The sequence below is a fragment of the Budorcas taxicolor genome, chromosome 14, assembly GCF_023091745.1.
Source record: "Budorcas taxicolor isolate Tak-1 chromosome 14, Takin1.1, whole genome shotgun sequence".
In the NCBI taxonomy this organism is placed as follows: Eukaryota; Metazoa; Chordata; class Mammalia; order Artiodactyla; family Bovidae; genus Budorcas; species Budorcas taxicolor.
In genome coordinates this window covers 11,220,910-11,246,481 of record NC_068923.1, presented here as the reverse complement: position 1 = coordinate 11,246,481, position 25,572 = coordinate 11,220,910, and the positions used below count along the sequence as shown (strand labels likewise).

The 25,572-nt window shown below is 38.3% G+C and overlaps 1 pseudogene; it reads right to left on the bottom strand.

Moving 5' to 3' along the window:
- Positions 1–1,169: 1,169 nt before the first annotated feature.
- LOC128059623 (stathmin-like) overlaps positions 1,170–25,572 on the bottom strand; it is a 70,603-nt pseudogene continuing 46,200 nt past the window's right edge.

Below are 25,572 nucleotides of genomic sequence, written 5' to 3'. Positions count from 1 at the left end.
TCCTAAAGAAATAAACCCTGAATATTCATTGAAAGGATTGATGCTGAACCTGGAGTTCCAATACTATGGCCAACTGATATGAACGGCTAACTCATTAGAAAAGACTCTGATGCTGGGAAATATTGAAAGCCAGAGGAGAAAGGGATCGCAGAGGATGAGATGGTTGGATGACATCACCAGCTAGATGGACATGAGTTTCAGGAAGCTCCAGGAGTTGATCTCGGGCAGGGAAGTCTGGTATATTGCAGTTCCTTGGGTTGCAAAGAGTCAGACACAACTGAATGACTGAACTAATTAGGTTTATCATAGCTTTTCTTCCAAGGAGCAAGGGTCCTTTAATTTCACAGTGGTAGTCATCATCTGCAGTGATTTTGGAGTCCAAGAAAAATAGTCTGTCACTGTTTCCCCATCTATTTGCCATGAAGTGATGGGACTGGATGCCACAGTCTTAGCTTTTTGAGGATTGAGTTTTAAGCCAACTTTTTCACTCTCGTCTTTCACTTTCATTACGAGGCATTTTAGTTTCTCTTTTTATCATCTGCATATCTGAGACTGTTGATAATTCTCCCAGCAATCTTGATTCCACCTTGTGCTTCATCCAGTCTGGCATTTCACATGTTGTATTCTGCATATAAGTTAAACAAGCAGGGCGACAATATATAGTATTGTAATACTCTTTTGCTAACTTTGAAACAGATTGTTCTTTTTCTTTTTTCTTTTTTTTTTTAACAGCACTGTGCAGTTTTATTAACCATTCAAGTACTGTAGCATCTGTAAGATTGGAACATAATTAGTATTTAAAAGACAACAATATTCAGCATCTAATAATTTGAAAGAAGCCTATACATCCTATTTTTACAGGCATGTTTTCATGGAACCAATACAGTACTAGCCATTAACCCAGCACACCAGGTGTACTGAAGTAGAAAAAAATGCAACAAGAAAAATAGCTACATTAGAAAGACTTCAACACTTTATAAAAAGAGTAATACATTTTTTATTTCTTCCCTTTTCCCCTAAATCAACACCATATGGTCTGAATCTACCTATACAGTCCTACATCAGCTTCTAGAATATTTGTCAGGGGGGAAAAAGTAAAATGACACTGGCCAGTACAGTCTTAGGATATTTCTGAAGGGGAGGGGGAGAAAGTCAGTTCTCAGAACAAATTAGTTGGCTTCAGTCTCATCAGCAGGAACTTTGAATTCTTTGTTTTTCCACACTTCTTCAATGTGCTTGTCTTTCTCTCATAAACGGTCCAGTTTGGCAGACGTATGTGCGTCTGGGTTGTCTTTGTTGACTTCCATCTTGTGGGTCAGCTTCTTTTCCACCATTTTACTGACGTTGTTGTTCTTCTCTATAAATTTCTGAAGATCTTCTTTCTCACACTCCCATTTCTCACGGAGCTGCTTCAAGACCTCAGCTTCATGGGGCTTGTGTCTTTCTTCTGCAGCTTCTAATTTCTTCTGAATTTCCTCCAGGGAAAGATCCTTGTTCTTAGGAGAGGAAAGGGGAAATTCTGGGAGAGATTCTTTTGATTGAGGGCTGAGAATCAGCTCAAAAGCCTGGCCAGAGGCGTGTTTCTCCAATTCCTTCACTTGGATATCAGAAGAAGCTATGGTGACGAGAAGACAAGAGACTGGAAATGTACTCTACATGATTCACGGGAAAGAAAAACCCTGCTCAGTCCAAGCTGCCCAGCCACACTCTGAGCACCAACAGACTGGAATGTGCACCAGTCAATTGTTCCATGTCCAGTTCTAACTGTTGCTTTTGACCTGTATACGGGTTTCCCAAGAGACAGGTAAGGTGGCCCGGAATTCCCATCTCTTGAAGAATTTTCCACAGTTTGTTGTAATCCACACAGTCAAAGGTTTTGGCATAGTGAATAAAGCAAAAGTAGATGTTTTTCTATAACTCTTTTCCTTTTTCTATGATCCAGTACATGGCGATTTGATCTCTGATTCCTCTGCCTTTTCTCAATCCTGCTTGAACATCCAGACGTTTTTGTTTCACATAGAGTTGTAGCCTAGCTTGGAGAATTTTGAGCACTACTTGCTAGCATGTGAAATGAATGCAATTGTGTGGTCGTGTAACCATTCTTTGGCTTTTGCTTTCTTTGGTATCGGAATTAAAACTGACATTTCCAATCCTGGGTCCACTGCAGAGTTTTCCAAATTTGCTGGCATACTGAGTGTAGCAACTTAACAGCATCATCTTTTAGGATTGATAGTGGTAAAGATAAATATTATATGTGGACATTTAGCTTTTATTTTTAAATGTTTACAGATACAAATATAAATGTATGTATTTATTGCAGTCTATTTCAAATGTTTAAATTTTAGTAGAATGTATGAGAACAAAGAGAGAAAAAAAAGAGAATAGATTTAATTTACTTGCAGTATTTCTTTTCCCAGAAGAAATTATTCATTATATGATGTGTCTCTCAAGTATAACTACTTCTTACCATACTAAAAGAACTTATTGAGCTAATAGTACCAAAAAAATCATAAAAATTAATGGAACTTTAAAAGATAAATTGTGACTTTAGAAAGGCAAAATGGTAAATGTAATTATTCCCTTAATTTACCTTTCTATTTTCTCATTTTAAGTGCATAGGAATGCAAGGGATTTCTGTGTGTTGATTTTATATCTTGCAAATTTGCTATATTCATTGATTAGCTCTAGTAATTTTCTGGTGGAGTCTTTAGGGTTTTCTATGGAGAGGATCATGTCATCTGCAAAGAGTGAGAGTTTTATTTCTTCTTTTCCCATCTGGATTCCTTCTATTTTTTGTTTTTGTTTTTTTTTCCCTGCTCTGATTACTGTGGCCAAAACTTCCAAAACTATGTTGAATAGTAGTACTGAAAGTGGGCACCCTTGTCTTGTTCCTGAATTTAGGGAAAATGCTTTCAATTTTTCACTATTGAGGATAATGTTTGCTGTGGGTTTGTCACATATAGCTTTCAATATGTTGAGGTATGTCCCTTCTATTCCTGTTTCTGGAGAGTTTTTATCATAAATGGATGTTGAATTTTGTCAAAGGCTGTCTCTGCATCTATTCAGATAATCATATGGTTTTTATTTTTCAATTTGTTAATGTGGTGTATTACATTGATTGATTTGTGGATATTGAAGAATCCTTGCATCCCTGGGATAAAGCCCACTTGGTCATGGTGTATAGTCTTTTTAATGTGTTATTGGATTCTGTTTGTTAGAATTTTATTAAAGATTTTTACATCTATGTTCATCAGTGATATTGGTCTGTATTAGCCCTGATATTGGAAAAGAAGAAATAAAACTCTCACTCTTTGCAGATGACATCATCCTCTACATAGAAAACCCTAAAGACTCCACCAGAAAATTACTAGAGCTAATAAATGAATATATTAAAGTTGCAGGATATAAAATCAACACACAGAAATCCCTTGCATTCTTATACAATAATAATGAGAAAATAGAAAGAGAAATTAAGGGAAAAATCCATTCACCATTGCAATGGAAAGAATAAAATACTTAAGAGTAAATCTACCTAAAGAAACTAAAGACCTGTATATAGAAAACTATAAAACACTGGTGAAAGAAATCAAAGAGGACACTAATGGAGAAATATGCCATGTTATGGATCAGAAGGATCAATATAGTAAAAATGAGGATACTACCCAAAGCAATCTATAGATTCAATGTAATCCCTATCAAGCTACCAAGGGTATTTTTCAAAGAGCTAGAACAAATAATTTCACAATTTGTATGGAAATAGGAAAAAAAAAAATCTCAAATAGCCAAAGCAATCTTGAGAAAGAAGAATGGAACTGGAGGAATCAACCTGCCTGACTTCAGGCTCTACTACAAAGCCACAGTCATCAAGACAGTATGGTACTGGCACAAAGACAGAAATATAGGTCAATGGAACAAAATAGAAAGCCCAGAGATAAATCCATGCACCTATGGACACCTTATCTTTGACAAAGGAGGCAAGAATATACAATGGATTAAAGACAATCTCTTTAACTAGTGGTGCTGGGAAAAATGGTCAACCACTTGTAAAAGAATGAAACTAGAACACTTTCTAACACCACACACAAAAATAAACTCAAAATGGATTAAAGATCTAAATGTAAGACCAGAAATTATAAAACTCCTAGAGGAGAACATAGGCAAAACTGTCTCCGACATAAATCACAGCAGGATCCTCTATGACCCACCTCCAAGACTATTAGAAATAAAAGCAAAAATAAATAAATGGGACCTAATTAAAAGTTTCTGCATAACAAAGAAAACTATAAGCAAGGTGAAAAGACACCCTTCAGAATGGGAGAAGATAATAGCAAATGAAGTGACTGACAAATAATTAATCTCAAAAATATATATTCAACTCCTGCAGCTCAATTCAAGAAAAATAAACAACCTAATCAAAAAATGGGCCAAAGAACTAAACAGACATTTCTCTAAAGAAGACATACAGATGGCTAAAAAACACATATAAAGATGCTCAACATCACTCATCAAAGAAATGCAAATCAAAACCACAATGAGGTATCATTTCACACCAGTCAGAATGGCTGCTACCCAAAAGTCTACAAGCAATAAATTCTGGAGAGGGTGCGGAGAAGTGGGAACCCTCTTACCCTGTTAGTGGGAATGCAAACTAGTACAGACACTATGAAGAACATTGTGGAGATTCCTTAAAAAACTGGAAATAGAATTGCCATATGACCCAGCAGTCCCACTGCTGGGCATACACACTGAGGGAACCAGAATTGAAAGAGACACGGGCACCCCAATGTTCATTGCAGCACTGTTTATAATAGCTAGGACATGGAAGCAACCTAGATGTCCATCAGCAGATGAATAGATAAGAAAGCAGTGGTACATATAAAAAATGGATTATTCCTCAGCCATTAAAAATAATACATTTGCATCCGTTCTAATAAGTTGGATGAAACTGGAGCCTATTATACAGAATGAAACAAGCCAGAAAGAAAAACACCAATGTGGTATACTAATGCATATATATGGAATTTAGAGAGATGGTAATGATAGCCCTGTATATGAGACAGCAAAAGATACACAGATGTATAGAACAACCTTTTGGACTCTGTGGGAGAGGGCGAGGGTGGGATGATTTAGGAGAATGACACTGAAACATATTTAATACCATATGTGAAATGAATCCCCAGTCCAGGTTCAATGAATGATACAGGATGCTCAGGGCTCGTGCACTGGGATGACCCAGAGAGATGGTATGCGGAGGAAGTGGGAGAGGGGTTCAGGATGGGGAACACGCTTACACCCATGGCAGATTCATGTAGAGGTATGACAAAACCAAAACAACATTGTAAAGTAATTACCTTCCAATTAAAATAAATAAATTTATATAAACAAATAAAAAGAAAGAAATTCTTCAACTGTTGAGAGTGTTCACAACTCCACATAAGGTTTCCCAACCTGGTGATCCAAAGAAGTGACTGGGAATCCCCAGGGAATATGACTTAAGGCCAGAGGGATTTGATTACAAGACATCAGAGGACTGAGAGATACAGAAACCACACATTTGTGTGTGTGTGTGTGTGTGTGTGTGTGTGTGTGAAGTCACTCAGTCGTGTCTGACTCTTGCATCCCCATGGACTGTAGCCCACGAGGCTCCTATGTCCATGTGATTCTCCAGGTAAGAATATTGGAATGGGTTGCCATCTTCTTTTCCAGGGAATCTTCCCGACCCAGGGACTGAACCCAGGTCTCCCACATTGTAGGCAGACACTTTACTGTTTGAGCCACCAGGGAACAAACAAAACCTTCCATGCACCAAGACTCAGAGGAAAGTACCAGTGACTCCTCAGGAGACTTAACCAAAAATACCTGCTAGCACTGGTGGTTTTCCTGAGGTGGTGTGGGTTGGCAGGGGCTCACAACAGGGATGGACCCTGGCAGGATCAGGCCAAGAATGACCCCCTTGGTGCAAACCCTCTTGAAAGTGAAAGTGAAGTCTCTCAGTCATGTCCGACTCTTTGCAACCCCATGGACTGTAGCCTATCAGGCTCCTCCATCCATGGGATTTTCCAGGCAAGAGTGCTGGAGTGGGTTGCCATTTCCTTCTCCAGGGGATCTTCTCAACCCAGGAATTGAACCTGGGTCTCCCACATTTCAGGCAGATGCTTTACCGTATGAGCCACCAGGGAAGAAAACCCTCTTGGAAGTTACCAATAACCAACCATAGAGTCCATATACCCAAGGGCTGGTTCACCTCAGGGCAAACAACTACCAGGGTAGAGATAATTGGATTAAAGCTTTACTGAGCAAGGCCTTGCCCAATAGAGTAAGGCCCAGTTTTTCCCACCACCAGTGCCTTCCATCAGGAAATTTGCACAAGCTTAGCCTCCTCTACCAGAGGGCAGACAGAAGAAGAAAGAAGAACTGCAATCCCACAGAGACTAAAGTAAAACCACATATTCAAATGTTAAACAGCATAAAAAAGAAGAAACATGTCTCAGATGAAGGGACAAGATAAAACCTCAGAAAAATCACTAAACGTAGTAGAGATAGGCAACCTACCAGGAAAAAGAATCCAGAACAATGATAGTGAACATAATTCAGGATCTTGGAAAAAGAATAGAGGGAAAAGTTGAGAAGATTCAAGGAAAGGAAAAAAGTGAACCCACCTCTCCCACATTGCAGGTAGACACTTTACCATCTGAGCCACCAGGGAAGCTGAAGATGCAAGAAATTTTACCAAAAACCTAGAAAAAATGAGAGAACAAACAAACAGAGATGAATAATACATGCAACACAATACATAGCAGGATAAATGAGAAAGAAGAATAGATAAATTACTTGGAGAACAGAATGTTTGTAATTATTGCCACAGAACAGAATAAAAAAAAAAAAAAAGGAAAGAAAAGAAAGAAAGAAATGAAATGAAGACTGTCTCAGAGACCTCTGGGGATATGCATGAACATTCACATTATAGGGGTGGGTCCCAGAAGGAGAAGAGAGAGGGAAAGACCTGAGAAAATATTTGAAGAGATAAAAGCTGAAAAATTCCCTAACATGGGAAGGAAAATAATCAACCAGGCACATGAAGCATAGAGAGTCCCAGGCAGAATAAAATTAAGGAGAAAAACACTGAGACACATAGCAATCAAACTGATAAGAATTGAAAACACAGATAAAAATGTTGCTCAGTTGTGTCTGACTCAGTGATCCCATGGACTGCAGCACACCAGGCTTCCCTGTCCTTTATTAGATCACAGAGTTTGTTCAAACTTGAATCCATCCAGTTGGTGATACCATCCAACCATCTCATCCTCTGTTGCCCCCTTCTCTTCCTGCTGTCAGTCTTTCCCAACATGAGGAGCTTTTCCGATGAGTAGGCTCTTCACATTAGGTGACCAAAGTATTACAGCTTCAACTTCAGCATCAGTCTGTCCAATGAATATTGAGGGTTGATTTCCTTTAGGATTGACTGGTTTAATCTTGCTGTCCAAGGGATTCTCAAGAGGCTTCTCCAGCACCACAGTGTGAAATCATAAATTCTTCAGTGCTCAACCTTCTTTTTCTCAAACACTCAAATTCTGAATGATGACACTGTGAAAGTGCTGCATGTAATGTGCCAGCAAATATGGAAAACTCAGCAGTGGCCACAGGACTGGAAAGGGTCAATTTTCATTTCAATCACATAGAAAGGCAATGCCAAAGAATGTTCAAACTGCCACACAATTGCACTCATCTCACACATTAGTAAAGTAATGCTCAAAATTCTCCAAGCGAGGCCTCAGCAATATGTGAACCATGAATTCCCAGATGTTCAAGCTAGTTTAAGAAAAGGCAGAGGAACCAGACATCAAATTGCCAACATCCTCTGGGTCAATGAAACAGCAAGAGAGTTTCAGAAAAAAAAAAAAAAAAAAAAAAAAACAACAACAAACAAACAAACATCTATTTCTGCTTTATTGACTATGCCAAAGCCTTTGACTGTGTGGATCACAATAAACTGTGGAAGATTCTTCAAGTGATGGGAATACCACACCACCTGACCTACTTCTTGAGAAATCTGTATGCAGGTCAGGAAGCAACAGTTAGAACTGGACATGGAACAACAGACTGATTCCCAATAGGAAAAGGAGTACGTCAAGGCTGTATATTGTCACCCTGCTTATTTAACTTATATGCAGAGTACATCATGAGAAACTCTAGGCTGGAAGAGGCACAAGCTGGAATCAACATTGCTGGGAGAAATATCAATAACCTCAGATATGCAGATGACACCACCCTTGTAGCAGAAAGTGAGGAAGAACTAAAGAGCCTCTTGGTGAAAGTGAAAAAGGAGAGTGAAAAATTTGGCTTAAAGCTCAACATTCAGAAAATGAAAATCATGGCATCTGGTCCCTTCATTGCAAATAGATGGTGAAACAGTGGACACAGTGGCTGACTATTTTTCTGGGCTCCAAAATCACTGAAGTTGGTGATTTCAGCCATGAAACTAAAAGACTCTTGCTCCTTGGAAGGAAAGTTATGACCAACCTAGGCAGAAAAATCAGACATTACTTTGCCAACAAAGGTCCATCTAGTCAAGGCTATGGTTTTTTCAGTGGTCATATATGGATGTGAGAGTTGGACTAAAGAAATCTGAACACTGAAGAATTGATGCTTTTCAACTATGGTGTTGGAGAAGACTCTTGAGAGTCCCTTGAACTGCAAGGGGGTCCAACCAGTCCATTCTAAAGGAGATCAGTCCTAGTTGTCCATTTAAGGGAGTGATGTTGAGGCTGGAACTCCAATAGTTTGGCCACCTGATGAGAAGAGCTGACTAATTTGAAAAGACCCTGATGCTGGGAAAGATTGAGGGCAGGAGGAGAAGGGGAAGATAGAGGGTGAGATGGTTGGACGGCATCACCTTCTCGATGGACATGGGTTTGGGTGGACTCTGGGAGTTGGTGATGGACAGGGAGGCCTGGCATGATGAGGTTCATGGGGTCGCAAAGAGTTGGACATGACTGAGAGACTGAACTGAACACATGTTTACATGCCTACTGGAAAAAAAAATAAAAAAGTAATTTTGACAAATAAGGACCTTTGCCAGCAAAGTGATGTCTCTGGTGTTTTTAAATATGCTCCCTAGGTATGTCATAGCTTTCTTTCAAGGAGCAAGCATCTTCTAATTTCATCACTGTAGTCACTGTCTGCAGTGATTGTGGCGCCTAAGAAGATAAAGTCTGCCATGGTTTCTATTTTCTCCCCATCTATTTGCCATGAAGTGATGTGACTGTGTTCCATGATTTTAGTTTGTTTTGTTGTTTTATTTTTTTTTTTTAATTGAGTTTTAAGCCAGCTTTTTCACTCTTCTCTTTCACCTTCATCAAATGGCTTTTTAGTTCTTCTTCACTCCTGGCTTGAGGGTGGTGTCATCTGCATATCTGATGTTATTGATATTTCTCCTGGCAATCTTGATTCCAGCTTGAGCTTCACACAGTCCAGCATTTCACATGATATACTCTGCATATAAGTTAAATGAGCAGAGTGACAATCTACAACCTTGATGTACTCTTTTACAAATTTTGAATCAGTCCATTGTTGCATGTCTTGTTTATATCTCTTTCCTTCTAGTCTTGCGTGCATGTTTCTCAGGAGGAAGGTAGGGTGACCTGGCATTCCCTTCTCTTTACAAATTTTTGGCAGTTTTTTGTGACCCACATTGTGGAAGGCTTTAGCATAATCAATGAAGCAGAAGTAAGTGTTTTTCTGTGATCCAATGAATTTTGGTGATTTGATCTCTGGTTTCTCTGATTTTTCTAAATCTATCTTGTACATCTGGAAGTTCTTGGTTCAAGAAGTTTTGAAGCTGAGCTTGAAGGACTTGGGGCATTATCTTGCTAGCATGTGAAAGGAAAGGAATAGTGTTGTAGTTTGAAATTTCTTTGGCACGACCCTTTTTGGGAATTGGAATGAAAACTGACATTTTGCAGTCCTGTGACCACTGCTGAGTTTTCAAAATTTGCTGCCATGTCGAGTGCAACTCTTGAAGAGCATCATATTTTAGGATTTTAAAATCCTAAATCCAGCTCACCTGGAATGTCATTACCCCACTAGTTTTGTTCATAGCAATGCTTCCCAAGACCCACTTGACTTCACACTTCACATGCCAGGATGTCTGGCTCTAGGTGAGTTATCCTACCATAGTGGTTTCAACGTTTTAATTTAAAACTATTCATCACAAAAATCTAGTATGTTATCCATGATATTGAAGTGAAGCAGAAACCAAAAGTATTTCAAATATAAGATTCTACAGTGCTGACTGTGTATTCGTATGTATTTGGTAAAACCGTTCACTGATTATACTACCTTAGTTTTTCATGGGAATTCCGTGGTGGCTCAGACGGTAAAGTGTCTGCCTGCAGTGCAGGAGACCCAGCTTCGATCCCTGGGTTGGGAAGATCCCCTGGAGAAGGAAATGGCAATCCACTCCAGGACTTTTACCTGGAAAATTCCATAGTTTTTCATGAAGCAATCTCTGGTACCAAAAATGAAACAGTCTCATATGCATGAAAGCAAATTAAAAAAAAAAAAAAAAATCTTTTCACCAACCCTCCAGGGCAAGAGTGAAAGGGATCTTTCCCCCTCATTAACAGATGCATTTCTCACAAATGTTTGCAATATGAAAAATTTCACCATGTCAAGCTAAACAAAATTTCCTTAAAAATAGTTCTTGAGACTGTAATTGTATGCATAACTGCAAGTATTTTTTAAAGGATATAGTGAAAAATTACTCGATTACTTTTAGAGTTTTATCATTATGATAACAAGTTTTTTTACTTCACATTTGCTTTATAAGACAGTATTATACACCATGAACATTGTGCAGTGATTGAATTATGTCAACTTGGAAAGTAATAATAAAATGTCAGAAAGCTATATGTTGATAGAAATTAGTCATAATCTCCAAAGTTCAGCTTATCTTTTTGCTATAAATCTCATAGAAGAAACTAAAGGCAAACTGATTTTAATGACCTATCTTGCTCTCAAATAAAAGCTGAATAATCATGGAATTTCTCCTTAAGCATCACAATTTGTTTGATCATTTATTTGTTAGAATGTTGTAGTTTTTACTAAAATAATTAAAAAATAAATCTGATAACTCATAGAAGGTAATTGGGAAAATATTTGTTCAGACTCAGCCTTTTATTTCTTTTTTAAAATATTTTAAATTAGTTTTTATTGGAGTATAGTTGTTTTGCAATGTTGTGTTAGATTCTACTGTACAGAAAAGTGAGTCAGCTCTACAAGCATCTCCTCTTTTTCGGTAGTTCCTTCCCATTTAGGTCACCACAGAGTCTTGAACAGAGTTCCTTGACCTACACAGAATATTCTCATTATTTATCTACTTTATACATATTATCAGTATATATGTTGAACTTAATCTTCCAGTTCATCTCACCCATCCTATCCCCTTTTCCTCCTTGGTGTCCATACATTTGCTCTGTATGGCTGTGTCGCTAATAGGAACAATAGTGCTCTGAAAACCCTGCTTGAAGTAAGCTGACATAGAAAAGATGGACTCACTAATCCCTCTGAAATTTTCTTTAGTTCTATTCTGAGTTTTCAGCCTAAGACTTACACAATGGGACAGATATATGCTAATAAGAATGCTAACTACTTCAATTAAAAAGTAATTGAATGAATTAATGAGTGAATATACATGCACATACATATTACCTAACAAAATATTATTTGAATATTCCCAAAGCCCATGGGCTTCCCAGGTGGCATTCGTGGTAAAGAAACTGCCTGCCAATGCAGGAGATTTAAGAGATGTGGGTTTAATCCATGGATCAGAAAGATCCCCTAGAGGAAGAAATGGTCACCCACTCTAGTATTCTTGCCTAGAAAATCCTATGGACAGAGGAGCCTGGCCGGGGGGTGGAGGGTGGCTACAATCCATAGGGTTACAAAGAGTCATATGTGACTGAAGCAACTTATCACCCACTCAAAGCCCATTCTATCGACCATTCTACTATTTGTAAAGGAGAAAATAAATGAGAAGTTATGCCTACTTTTTAATGCTATATATATTTGAATTGCTAAAACAACATGTATAAATCGTACATTTTCCTTAAGACTTAAGCATGTTCCATATGTCTATTATGACATGCATCATTTTATATTTCTAACAAACCAGTCAATCTTTAAAGAAATAACACTGAATATTCATTGAACAGACTGATGGTGAAGCTGAAGCTCCAAAATTTTGGCCATCCTATGTGGAGAGTCAATTCATGTTTGGGAACACATGTAAGAATTAAAGATTTTAAAATTAAAAAAATAAAAAAAACTATTAAAAAAATTCATTGGAAAAGACGCTGATGCTCAGAAAGATAGAGAACAGGAGGGGAAGGGGATGACAGAGGACAAGATGGTTGGATGGCATCACCGACTCAATGGACATGAGTTTGAACACACTGATGATGATGGTGAAGGACAAGGAGCCTGGTGTGTTGCAGTCCATGAGGTCAAAATGAGTAAGAAATGACGGAGCAACTAAACAGCAAATCAAGTAGAGAAGGATATAGCTGAATCCTCATTAGGACAAAAATAATACATTTTACTCAATTGAGCAATATAATTGAATACAATCAGAACATTTTGGAAAAGATAATACTTTATATGTTGAATCTCTGAGGTTTGTCACTGACTAGGAGGGGTGACAATAAAGAGATACCCCTCATCCAAGGTAGGAGCAGCGGCTGCACTTTGCTGTACAGCTGTGAAGAGATACCACAAGACCAAGGTAAGAGAAACCCAAGTAAGATGGTACGTGTTGAGAGAGGGCATCAGAGGGTAGAACACTGAAAATATAATCACAGAAACCTAGTCAATCTAATCACACTAGGAACACAGTTCAGTGCAGTTCAGTTCAGTCACTCAGTCACGTCCAACTCTTTGTGACCCCATGAATCACAGCACGCCAGGCCTCCCTGTCCATTACCATCTCTTGGAGTTCACTCAAACTCATGTCCATCGAGTCGGAGATGCCATCCAGCCATCTCATCCTCTGTTGTCTCATTCTCTTCTGTCCCCAAATCCCTCCCAGCATCATAGCCTTTTCCAATGAATCAACTATTTGCATAAGGTAGCCAAAGGACTGGAGTTTCAGCTTTAGCATCACTCCTTCCAAACAACACCCAAGAATGATGTCCTTCAGAATGGACTGGTTGGAATTCCTTGCAGCCCAAAAGACTCTCAAGAGTCTTCTCCAACACCACAGTTCAAAAGCATCAATTCTTCAGCGCTCAGCCTTCTTCACAGTCTAACTCTTACATCCATACATGATCACAGGAAAAACCATAGCCTTGACTAGATGGACCTTTGTTGGCAAAGCAACGTCTCTGCTTTTGAATATGCTGTCTAGATTGGTCATAACTTTCCTTCTAAGGAGTAAGTGTCTTTTAATTTCATGGCAGAAGTCAACATTTGCAGTGATTTTGGAGCCCGAAAATAATAAAGTCTGACACTGTTTCCACTGTTTCCCAATCTATTTCTCATGAAGTGATGGGACCAGATGCCATAATCACCGTTTTCTGAATGTTGAGCTTTAAGCCAGCTTTTTCACTCTCTTCTTTCACTTTCATCAAGAGGATTTTTAGTTTCTCTTCACTTTCTGCCATAAGGGTGGTACAATCTGCATATCTGAGGTTACTGATATTTCTCTCGGCAAACTTGATTCCAGTTTGTGCTTCTTCAAGTCCAGCGTTTCTCATGATGTACACTGCACAGAAGTTAAATAAGCAAGGTGACAATATACAGCCTTGACATACTCCTTTTCCTGTTTGGAACCAGTCTGTAGTTCCATGTCCACTTCTAACTGTTTCTTCCTAACCTGCATATAGGTTTCTCAAGAGGCAGGTCAAGTGGTCTGGTATTCCCATTTCTTTCAGAATTTTCCACAGTTGATTGATATCCACACAGTCAAAGGCTTTGGTATAGTCAATAAAGAAGAAATGGAAGTTTTTCTGGAACTCCCTTGCTTTTTCCATGATCCAAGGGATGTTGGCAACTAGATCTCTGGTTCTTCTGCCTTTTTTAAAACCAGCTTGAACATCTGGAACTTCACGGTCCATGTATTGCTGAAGCCTGGCTTGGAGAATTTTGAGCATTACTTTACTAGTGTGTGAGATGAGTGCAATTGTGCAGTAGTTTGAGCATTCTTTGGCATTGCCTTTCTTTGTGATTGGAATGAAAACCGACCTTTTCCAGTCTTGTGGCCACTGCTGAGTTTTCCAAATTTATTGGCATATTAAGTGCAGCACTTTCACAGCATCATCTTTCAGGAGTTGAAATAGCTCCACTGGAATTTCATCACCTCCAGTAGCTTTGTTCATAGTGATGCTTTCTAAGGTCCACTTGACTTCACATTCCAGGATGTCTGACTCTAGGTGAGTGATCATACTATTATAATTATCTTGGTCATGAAGATCTTTTTTGTATAGTTCTTCTGTGTATTCTTGCCACCTCTTCTTAATCTCTTCTGCTTCATTTCGGTCCATACCATTTCTGTCCTTTATCAACCCCACCTTTGTAAGAAATGTTCCCTTTGTATCTCTAATTTTCTTGAAGAGATCTCTAGTCTTTCCCATTCTGTTGTTTTCCTCTATTTCGTTCTATTGATTGCTGAGTAAGGCTTTCTTATCTCTTCTTGCTATTCTGTGGAACTCTGCATTCAGATGCTTATATCTTTCCTCTTGTCCTTTGCTTTTCACTCCTCTTCTTTTCATAGCTCTTTGTAAGGCCTCCCCAGACAGCCATTTTGTTTTTTGTATTTCTTTTCCATTTGGATGGTCTTGATCCCTCTCCTGTACAATGTCATGAACCTCAGTCCATAGTTCATGAGGCACTTTATCTATCGGATCTAGTTCCTTAAATCTATTTTTCACTTCCACTCTGTAATCATAAAGGATTTGATTTAAGTCATACCTGAATGGTCTTGTGGTTTTCCCTACTTTTTTCAATTTAAATCTGAATTTGGCAGTAAGGAGTTCATGATCTGAGCCACAGTCAGCTCCTGGTCTGCTGATGGTATAAAGCTTCTCCATTTTGTCTACAAAGAATATGATCAATCTGATTTGGATGTTGACCACCTGCTGATGTCCATGTGTAGAGTCTTTTCTTGTTTTGTTGGAGGAGGGTTTTTGCTAGGAACACAGCCTTGTCTAACTCAGTGAAACTAAGCCATGTCCTGTGGAGCCACCCAAGAGAGGTGATTCATGGTAGAGAGGTCTGACATCATGTGGTCCACTGGAGAAGGGAATGTCAAACCACTTCATTATTTTTGCTTTTTAGAGCTGTATGAAGAAGCAAAATGAGCAGTAAGATAAAGTAAAATGACAGGATAATGAAAGAGGAACTCCACAGTTCAGTAGGTGTCAAATATTTTACTGGAGATCAGTGAAGAAATAACTCCAGAAAGAATGAAGGGATGGAGCCAAAGTGAAAACAATACACAATTGTGTATGTGACTGGTGATAAAAGTAAGGTCCAGTGCTGTAAAGAGCAATATTGCATAGGAACCTGGAATGTCAGGTCCATGAATCAAGGCAAGTTGGAAGTGGTCAAACAGGAAATTGCAAGAGTGAACATCAACATTCTAGGAATCAGTGAACTAAAATGGACTGGGATGGGTTAATTTAACTCAGATGACCATTATATCTCCTACTGCATTCAGGGATGCCTTAGAAGAAATGGAGTAGCCAACATGGTCAACAAAAGAGTCTGAAATGCAATACTTGGATGCAATCTGGAAATGACAGAAAGATCTCTGATCGTTTCCAAGGCAAACCATTCAATACCACAGTAATCCAAGTCTATTCCTCAACCAGTAATGGTGAAGAAGCTGGAGTTGAATGGTTCTATGAAGACCTACAAGATCTTTTAGAACTAACACCCATAAAAGATTTCCAGGAAGTCAAGAAACACCTGGAGTAACAGGCATATTTGGCCCTGGAATATAGAATAAGGCAGGGCAAAGGATAATAGAGTTTTGCCAAGAGAACGCACTGGTCATAGCAAATACCATCTTCCAACAACACAAGAGAAGACTCTACATGTGGACATCACCAGGTGGTCAACACCAAAATCAGATTGATTATATTCTTTGCAGCCAAAGATGGAGAAGCTCTATGCAGTTAGCAAAAACAAGACCGGGTGCTGACTGGCTCAGTTCGTGAACACCTTATTGCCAAATTGAGACTTAAATTGAAGAAAGTAGGGACAACCTATAGACCGTTCAGGTATGACCTAAATCAAATCCCTTTTGATTATACAGTGGAAGTGAGAAATAGATTTAAGGGAATCTGATAGATGGAGTGCCTGATGAACTATTGACAGAAGTTCATGATATTGTACAGGAGAGGGATCAAGACCATCCCCATGGAAAAGAAATACAAAAAACAAAATGGCTGTCTGACGAGGCCTTACAAATAGCTATGAAAAGAAGAGGAGTGAAAAGCAAAGGAGAAGAGGAAAGATATAAGCATCTGAATGCAGAGTTCCAAAGAATAGCAAGAAGAATATAAAGCCTTCTTCAGCAATCAATGCAAAGAAATAAATTTAAAAAAAAAAAAAAAAAAAAAAACAGAATGGGAAAGACTAGAGATCTCTTCAAGAAAATTAGAGATACCAAGGGAACATTTCTTACAAAGGTGGGGTCAATAAAGTATATAAATGGTATGGACCTAACAGAAGCAGAAGGTATTAAGAAGAGGTAGCAAGAATACTCAGAAGTACTGTACAAAAAAATCTTCATGACCAAGATAATCATGATGGTGTGATCACTCACCTAGAGGTTGACATCCTGGAATGTGAAGTCAAGTGGGCCCTAGAATGCATCACTATGAACAAAGCTAGTGGAGGTGATGGAATTCCAGTTGAGCTACTTCAAATCCTAAAAATGATGCTGTGAAAGTGCTGTACTCAATATGTCAGCAAATTTGGAAAACTCAGCAGTGGCCACAGGACTGGAAAAGGTCAGTTTTCATTTTCATTTCAATCCCAAAGAAAAGCAATGCCAAAGGATGCTCAAACTACTGCACAGTTGCACTCATCTCACACGCCAGTAATGTAATGCTCAAAATTCTCCAAGCGAGGCTTCAGCCATAAGTGATCCATAAGTTTCCAGATGTTCAAGCTGGTTTTAAAAAAGGCAGAGGAACCAGACATCAAATTACCAACATCCACAGGATCATGGAAAAAGCAAGAGAGTTCCAGAAAAACTTCTATTTCTGCTTTATTGACTATACCAAAGCCTTTGACTGTGTCGATCACAATCAACTGTGGAAAATTCTGAAAGCAATTGGAATACCAGACCACCTGACCTGCCTCTGGAGAAACTTATATGCAGGTCAGGAAGCAACAGTTAGAACTTGACATGGAACTACAGACTGGTTCCAAATAGGAAAAGGAATATGTCAAGGCTGTATATTGTCACCCTCCTTATTTAACTTATATACAGAGTACATCATGAGAAATGCTGGGCTGGAAGAAGCACATGTTGGAATTAAGTTTGGAGGGAGAAATATCAATAACCTCAGATATGCAGATGACACCACCCTTATGGCAGAAAATGAAGAGAAACTAAAAAGCCTCTTGATGAAAATGAAAGTAGATAGTGAAAAATTTGGCTTAAACCTCAATATTCAATAAACTATGATTATGGCATCTGGTGCCATCACTTCATGGGAAACAGATGGGGAAACAGTGTCAGACATTATTTTGGGGGGCTCCAAAATCATGGCAAATGTGATTGCAACCATGAAATTAAAATACTCTTACTCCTTGGATGAAAAGTTTTGACCAACTTAGATAGCATATTCAAAAGCAGAGACATTACTTTGCCACCAAAGTCCATCTAGTCAAAGCTATATTTTTTCCAGTAGTCATGTATGGATGTGAGAGTTGGACTGTGAAGAAGGCTGAGCGCTGAAGAGTTCATGCTTTTGAACTGTGGTGTTGGAGAAGACCCTTGAGAGTCCCATGGACTGCAAGGAGATCCAACCAGTCCATTCTCAAGGAGATAAGTCCTGCATATTCTTTGGAAGGAATGGTGCAAAAGCTGAAACTCCAGTACTTTGGCCACCTCATGTGAAGAGAAAACTCATAGGAAAATACTCTGATGCTGGGAGGGATTTGGGGCAGGAGTAGAACGGGACGACAGAGGATGAGATGGCTGGATGGCATCACGAACTCGATGGACGTGAGCTTGAGTGAACTCCGGGAGTTGGTGATGGACAGGGAGGCCTGGAGTGCTTCAGTTCATGGGCTTGCAAAGAGTCGGACACAATTGAGCTATTGAACTGAACTGATTTGAACCTAGTTATTATTGAGAAGACTAATTTTCTGTTGCCAACAATGTAAGTCACACTACTTTGACTATAGCTTCCAATTTTGGTCTTTAATAATTTATTCAGGACAAATTAAATAAACGTATGTGTAAAGTAGGTAATAGTGACCTTCAGAAAAAAAAAAAATCTTAAAAGTATGCTAAACATGGTTCCCTGGCCTTCCAGTGTTTAGGATTTCAGGTTTTCATTGCCAATCTTGGATTCGATCTCTTGTCAGGGAACTAAGATCCTGCAAGTCTTGTGATGTGGCTAGAAAATAAAAATAAATAAATAAATGTATGAACTTAAATTAAAAGTGTATAATGTCTTTAATATCACCATGATGATTTTCAAGACATAGAATGTATTATATATGCCATGAGAACATAAGAAAAAGTATTAATACAATGAGGTCAAAGAATTAAATTTGGCTACGTCAGTAAATAATCTGCCTGCAATGTGTGTGACATCAGCTTGATGCCTGGGTCAGGAAGATCCCCTGGAGAAGGGAATGAAAGCCAAGTCCAGTATGCTTGCCTGGAGAATTCCATGGACAGAGGATCCTGGTAGGCTACAGTCAATGGAATTGCAAGAGTCAGACACGACTGAGCAACTAACATTTTCACTTTGTTTAAGAAAATAATATAAGTCCAGAACACTGAGGATGGTGACTGCAACCATGAAACCAAAAGATGGTTTATCCCTGTAAGAAAAGCTATAACAAATCTACAGAGCATATTAAAAAGCAGAGACATTATTTGCTTACAATGATCCCTATAGTCAAAGCTGTGGTTTTTCCAGTAGTCAGTGAGAAATGGACCATAAAAAGTCTGTGTTTGGAGGAATTGATGCCTTTGAACTGTGATGTTGAAGAAGACTCTTGAGGGTTTTTTAGACTTCAAGGAAATCAAACCAGTCAGTCCTAAAGGAAATCAGCCCTGAATATTCAATGAAAGGACTGATGCTGAAGCTGAAGCTGAAGCTCCAATACTTTGGCCATCTGGTGTGAAGAGCTGACTCATTGGAAAAGACCCAGATACAGAGAAAGATAGAAAGCAGGAGGAGAAGGATGACAGAAGATGAGGTGGTTCAGTGGCATCACTGACTCAATGGACAAGAGTTTGAGTAAACTCCCAGAGATGCAGAAGGACAGGGAAGCCTGGTGTGCTACAGTCCATGGGTTGCAAAGAGTCAGACATGACTGAGCAATGCACAGCAAGAAAGCCAAAACGCACGCACACACACACACACACACTCAGTCATATCTCACTCTTTGAGAACCCATAGAGTGTAGCCCACCAGGCTCCTCTGTCCATGGAATTCTCCAGGTAAGAATACTGGAGTGGGTCATCATCCCCTTCTCCAGGGGATTTCCCTGACCCTAGGGTTGAATATGATTCTCCCACATTTCATGAAGATCCTTTACCATCTGAGCCATAGCTTTGTATAAGGGAAATTGATTTGAATTGAAATTTACCCCACAGAAATTTACACCTTTATGATGGGAATAATAAAGGAGAACAGAGAAATTCACTTGCAAATGTTCTCATAGATTTTATCATGCTGATTTATAGGCTAGAATAGATAATTTCATCCTATTTTAAAATACTTTGATGCTGTGAGACATACTGCTTGTTATGTTATAGAAAATGTTAAACTTCATTGATTTTCTCATGTCTTTGGTTCTTTTGGAACATGCTTCCTGAAAAAGATGATGGTTTATAGATTATGTTTTGTAGAACTGTAAAATATTTAGCGGCAGTGAATGAGACAGGGAGAACTTCTTGTTCCTTCACTGTAAATCTACTACTGATTCCAAAATATAAATCAGAAGAATAGAATACACACCAAGATAGAGCAGGAGATACATCAAATCAAGTGTTACAAAAATATCATATACTATTTAACATCTGTAATTCTTCTCTGACTTATAATACTGGTATTATATTTGTTAAAATATTATATGCTCTGAAATATTTTATATAAAAAATCTGTTTCAAGCAATTATTATAAAATACTTTGATAAGTCATAAAATTATCTTTTTTCATTTTTTGTATGAGAAAATAAACAATTTTGGTTAGCTTTTTAAAATTTTGTTAAAGACATTAATGAATATTGCCCGCAGATTTAACATTGGCTGACATGAAATAAAGCTTAAGTTTCTATTGACAAAATTATATATAATAAATTTGCAAGAAGAAAACTTTTGTATTCCATTCTTGAATTAATTATATTGCAATCAAAGTAATAGTTAAGATTCAGTTCCACAAGGCCAAAGCTTGAAATAATGTGCTGTAATAATGTTGACACATAAAAATATTATAACTAAAATTTCATCCATATCTTAACTATATACTTCAGTTACAATGAATTTAAAACACTCTTTTTAAGGATAACACATGAATCCTCACTTCACAGAGATTGGATAATAATATGGGAAAGAGGACACACCCACACACTGTACGAAACAATAAAAGCTGCAAAACAAAACCACTATTATGGGAACAAAGTTTGGGTGAATTTTAGATGCTAAAACCTACCTCAAACAGACAGATGGTAAATTCCAGGGCTGATCTTCAAAATGGACTGGTTGGATCTCCTTGAGTCCAAGGGATCTCAAGAGTCTTCTCCAACACCACAGTTCAAAAAGCATCAATTCTTCCAAGCTCAGGTTTCTTCACAATCCAACTCTGGCATCCATACTTGACCACTGGAAAAACCATAACCTTGACTAGAGGGACCTTTGTTAGCAAAGTAATGTCTCTGCTTTTCAATACGCTATCTAGAGTAATATGTCAACATAATTTGAAAAGTGTTGTGGATCAGACAAATAACAAAATCTGTCAAAAGACAAATTAAAATTTGATGTTTCAAAGTTTCATCTGATGAATATAAAAGACAGAGAAAAGAACTGATTTTCTTCCTTGCAAACATTTTTTTCCCTAAATTCTGTAGTCTTGACTAATACATAAAATTGTTTCAACCCGTTTAAGTGGAGCAATTAAAATGCATAAAGAGTGAAAATTTATTTTGACATCTACAGAAATGTATTATAGATATCCTATTTGCAACTTAACAGTGACAAGATATTTTATTCAATTTCGGAAATTTTAAAGTTAAATACTAGTTAATATCAATAATATATCTTTTTTCTTAAGTTTTGTGTTTTTTTTCCCCCCTTCAAGTGTTGAAATCTAAATAAACAACAACTGTAAAATTTATCTTTATGAAGAGTTTGATTAGTTTTAAAAAAGCCAAACAGCACAATTAAAAGACTACTAAGGAAAGGAGTTTTGAAAACTAATTTTGGGGCTCTCAAATCACTGCAGATGGTGATTGCAGCCATGAAATTAAAAGGTGCTTGCTCCTTGGAAGAAAAAATATGACTAACAAAGACAGCATATTAAAAACTAGAGACAATTCTTTGCCAACAAAGGTGTGTCTAATCAAGGCTATGATTTTTTTTCAGTAGTCATGTAAGGATGTGATAGTAGGACTATAAAGAAAACTGAACGCTGAAGAAATGATGCTTTTGAACTGTTGAGTTGGAGAAGACTCTTCAGAGTTCCTTGGACTGCAAGGAGACCCAACCAGTCCATCCTAAAGGAAACCAGTCCTGAATGTTCATTGGAAGGACTGATGTTGAAGGTGAAACTCCAATATTTTGGCCACCTGATGCAAACAGGTGAATCATTGGAAAAGATCCTGATGCTGGGAAAGATTGAAGGTGGGAGGAGAAGGGGACAACAGAGAATGAGACAGTTGGATGGTATCACCCACTCAATGGACATGAGTTTGAGTAAACTCCGGGACCTGGTGATGGACAGGGAGGCCTGTGGTCGTCCATGGGGTCGCAAAGAGTCAGACACCACTTAGCGACTGAACTGAATTGACTTTCTAGTTGTGGTGCAAGGGTTACTCACTGCGGTAGCTTCTCTTGTTGCAGAGCACAGACCCTAGGAGCATTGACTTCAGTCGTTGCAGCCTGTGGACTCAGTAGTCATGGCTCTCGGGCTCTAGAGCACAGGCTGAGTAGTTGTGGTGCACCATCTTAGTTGCTCTGCGACATGTGGGATCTTCCCGGATCAGAGACAGAGCCTGTGTCTCCTGCATTGGCAGGCAGATTCTTTATTATTGAGCCACCAGAGAAGCCCTACAAAAATGCTTTTGATGCTCAGACTAACTGCCCTTTGTTGCAAACTTCAATATAACCTGATTCTTTCTCCTAATCCCCGCATCCTTGGAGCAGTTCTTTCAGGGTCGCTTAAGATGCTGTCTCCCAGGCCTGAAGCTGTAAAAATTCCCACCAAATAAAACGTAACTCAATTTTTTTAGGTTGTGACTATTTTTAAGTCACCACCATTTACTCAGCTAAATCCTGCTGTCATTCCAGACCAGGTTAAGAACAGAGTGCTTTGTTTCCACAGCATCCTGTGCTTGTTTCACAGCACACAATGCCCAGCGGCGTTATTTGTTTACAGCTGTTTTTCCCCACCAGATTGCAAATCCCATGCAGGCAAAGCCATATATGCCTCCTTGATTGCAGCAGTGCCTGCATCTGGAATAATGCCTGACTGTAGCCAGTGTTTCATTTTTTGAAATATTTATTGGCCGTACTGGAAGCAACAGTTAGAACTGGACATGGAAGAATAGACTGGTTCCAAATAGGAAAAGGAGTACGTCAAGGCAGTATATTGTCACCCTGCTTATTTAACTTATATACAGAGCACATCATGAGAAATGCTGGACTGGAAGAAACACAAGCTGGAATCAAGATTGCTGGGAGAAATATCAATAATCTCAGATACGCAGAAGACACCACCCTTATGGCAGAAAGTGAAGAGGAACTAAAAAGTCTCTTGAAAGTGAAAGAGAAAATGGAGCTTGAAAAAGTTGGCTTAAAGCTCAACATTCAGAAAACGAAGATCATGGCCTCTGGTCCCATCATTTCATGGGAAATAGATGGGGAAACAGTAGAAACAGTGTCAGACTTTATTTTGGGGGGCTCCAAAATCACTGCAGATGGTGATTCCAGCCATGAAATTAAAAGACACATACTCCTTGGCAGGAAAGTTATGACCAACCTAGATAGTGTATTCAAAAGCAGAGACATTACTTTGCCAACTAAGGTCCGTCTAGTCAAGGTTATGGTTTATCCTGTGGTCATGTATGGATGTGAGCGTTGGACTGTGAAGAAGGCTGAGCGCCGAAGAATTGATGCTTTTGAACTGTGGTGTTGGAGAAGACTCTTGAGAGTCCCTTGGTCTTCAAGGAGATCCAACCAGTCCATTCTGAAAGAGATCAGCCCTGGGATTTCTTTGGAAGGAATGATGCTAAAGCTGAAACTCCAGTACTTTGGCCACCTCTTGTGAAGAGCTGACTCATTGGAAAAGACTCTGATGCTGGGAGGGATTGGGGGCAGGAGGAAAAGTGTACAACAGAGGATGAGATGGCTGGATGGCATCACCGACTCGATGGACATGGGTTTGAATGAACTCTGGAAGATGGTGATGTACAGAGAGGCCTGGCGTGCTACTTTTCATGGTGTCACTCAGACATGACTGAGGGACTGAACTGAACTGAATATAAGACATTGACTGAATTTGCCTATTCTAAATATGAAGCATTGATAGAACATTGTTACCTGTTGTTATCTACCATTTAGAAATGCAATAGTATTTTGCATTTCGTTTTTTTTGTGTGTGTGTCATTTTAAAGGTTTATTTTTTCTTTTTTTAAATTTAAATTTATTTATTTATTTTAATTGGAAGCTAATTACAATATTGTATTGGTTTTGCATTTCTAAAGTGTATACACTGTAAAGGTCATAGTTAGATTTGCAAAATAGGTAAGGTAAGTAGGTAAGACAAAAATGGAGAAATAGAAAAAGGGTAAGGAAGGACATTTGAGCAGATCTTATATTTAAGTGATATGAGGAACAAGAGAATGGTTAGAGAACACTGTAATCAATCGTGGTCTAAAAAAGAATAAAAAAAAAAATGAAAAAAAAATAAAGAATGAGAACATTATTCATGGTTGTGAATGGCTAGAAGGTGAATCAGTAATGGATTTCTCACTGAAACTGCAAATAAGAAGCAAATATGGCTGATCAGGTGTCAGATACTTGAATTTCAAATTATATATGAAGCTGAAGATTATGATCAGGAAACTTTAACATAATTTATGTGTGATGAAACAGCTTCAATGATGAAGAATGACTTGGAAGGGAAAATTGTGTGTGAGAAAGCACCCTTATTTATTAAAATGGACAGACTGAGTTGAGTCAACAGACACATACTGTAACCTTTACAGAATTTGTGAACTTACACACAGAACAAGTGCACCTGAGCTACATGTGCTGGTTACTAAAGACTGTTCAAAGCCAGTTGTCCTGGTTATAGTACACCTCACCTCTAAACTTGAAGGCTGTAGAGTCTTGTATGATTGGAGGAGCGACTCTGCTCCTTGCAACCATTTTCCTGAAAAGTTTATTAAATGGAATAGGCAATTTATGTTGACTGTGTATGTTTGTCACTCAGACATGCCTGAATCTTTTTGATTCCTTTGACTGTAGCCTGCCAGGCTCCTCTGTCCATTCCTTTCTCTAGGGGATCTTTCTGACCCAGGGATCAAAGCCAGGTCTTCTGCACTCTGGGTAGATTCTTCACCCTCTGAGCCCCCGGGAAAACTCCTCTATGTTGAGTAACTATATGTTGACTACCCAGGTGAAAATAAGAGATTGTAACAGAAATGGCAAAATGGTTTAGTGAAAAGTGCCAAGATTCAAAATATTTTTTTTTATTTTATGTAATATTTTATTTAAGATTTTAAAACAATATATTGAAATGATAACCCATATATTTATTACCCAAAAGAAGAGCTTTGTCTATGTCAGCTTACAGTTTTTTTCCAGATAAAATCCTGGATTAAGTTTCTTTACCTCTTGCTTACTGTGTGAAAATTAAAGAAGTTATTTCAGCAACTTGGTCCTCAGTGTTTCATCTACAGACTGGGGACTAGTAATTACTATTGCAAAGATCTTGAGAATTAAGTGAATAAATGATTAAGAAATTATCTTGTAAAAGTTGAAAATTCATCCAAGTGATATTGTTTATTGGCTTTAATTTGCCTATTAATGAATATATATTTTGAATTTTAATGTATTTCCATACAGATGTTTTGTTTTAGGTAATTGCCTTAGCACAC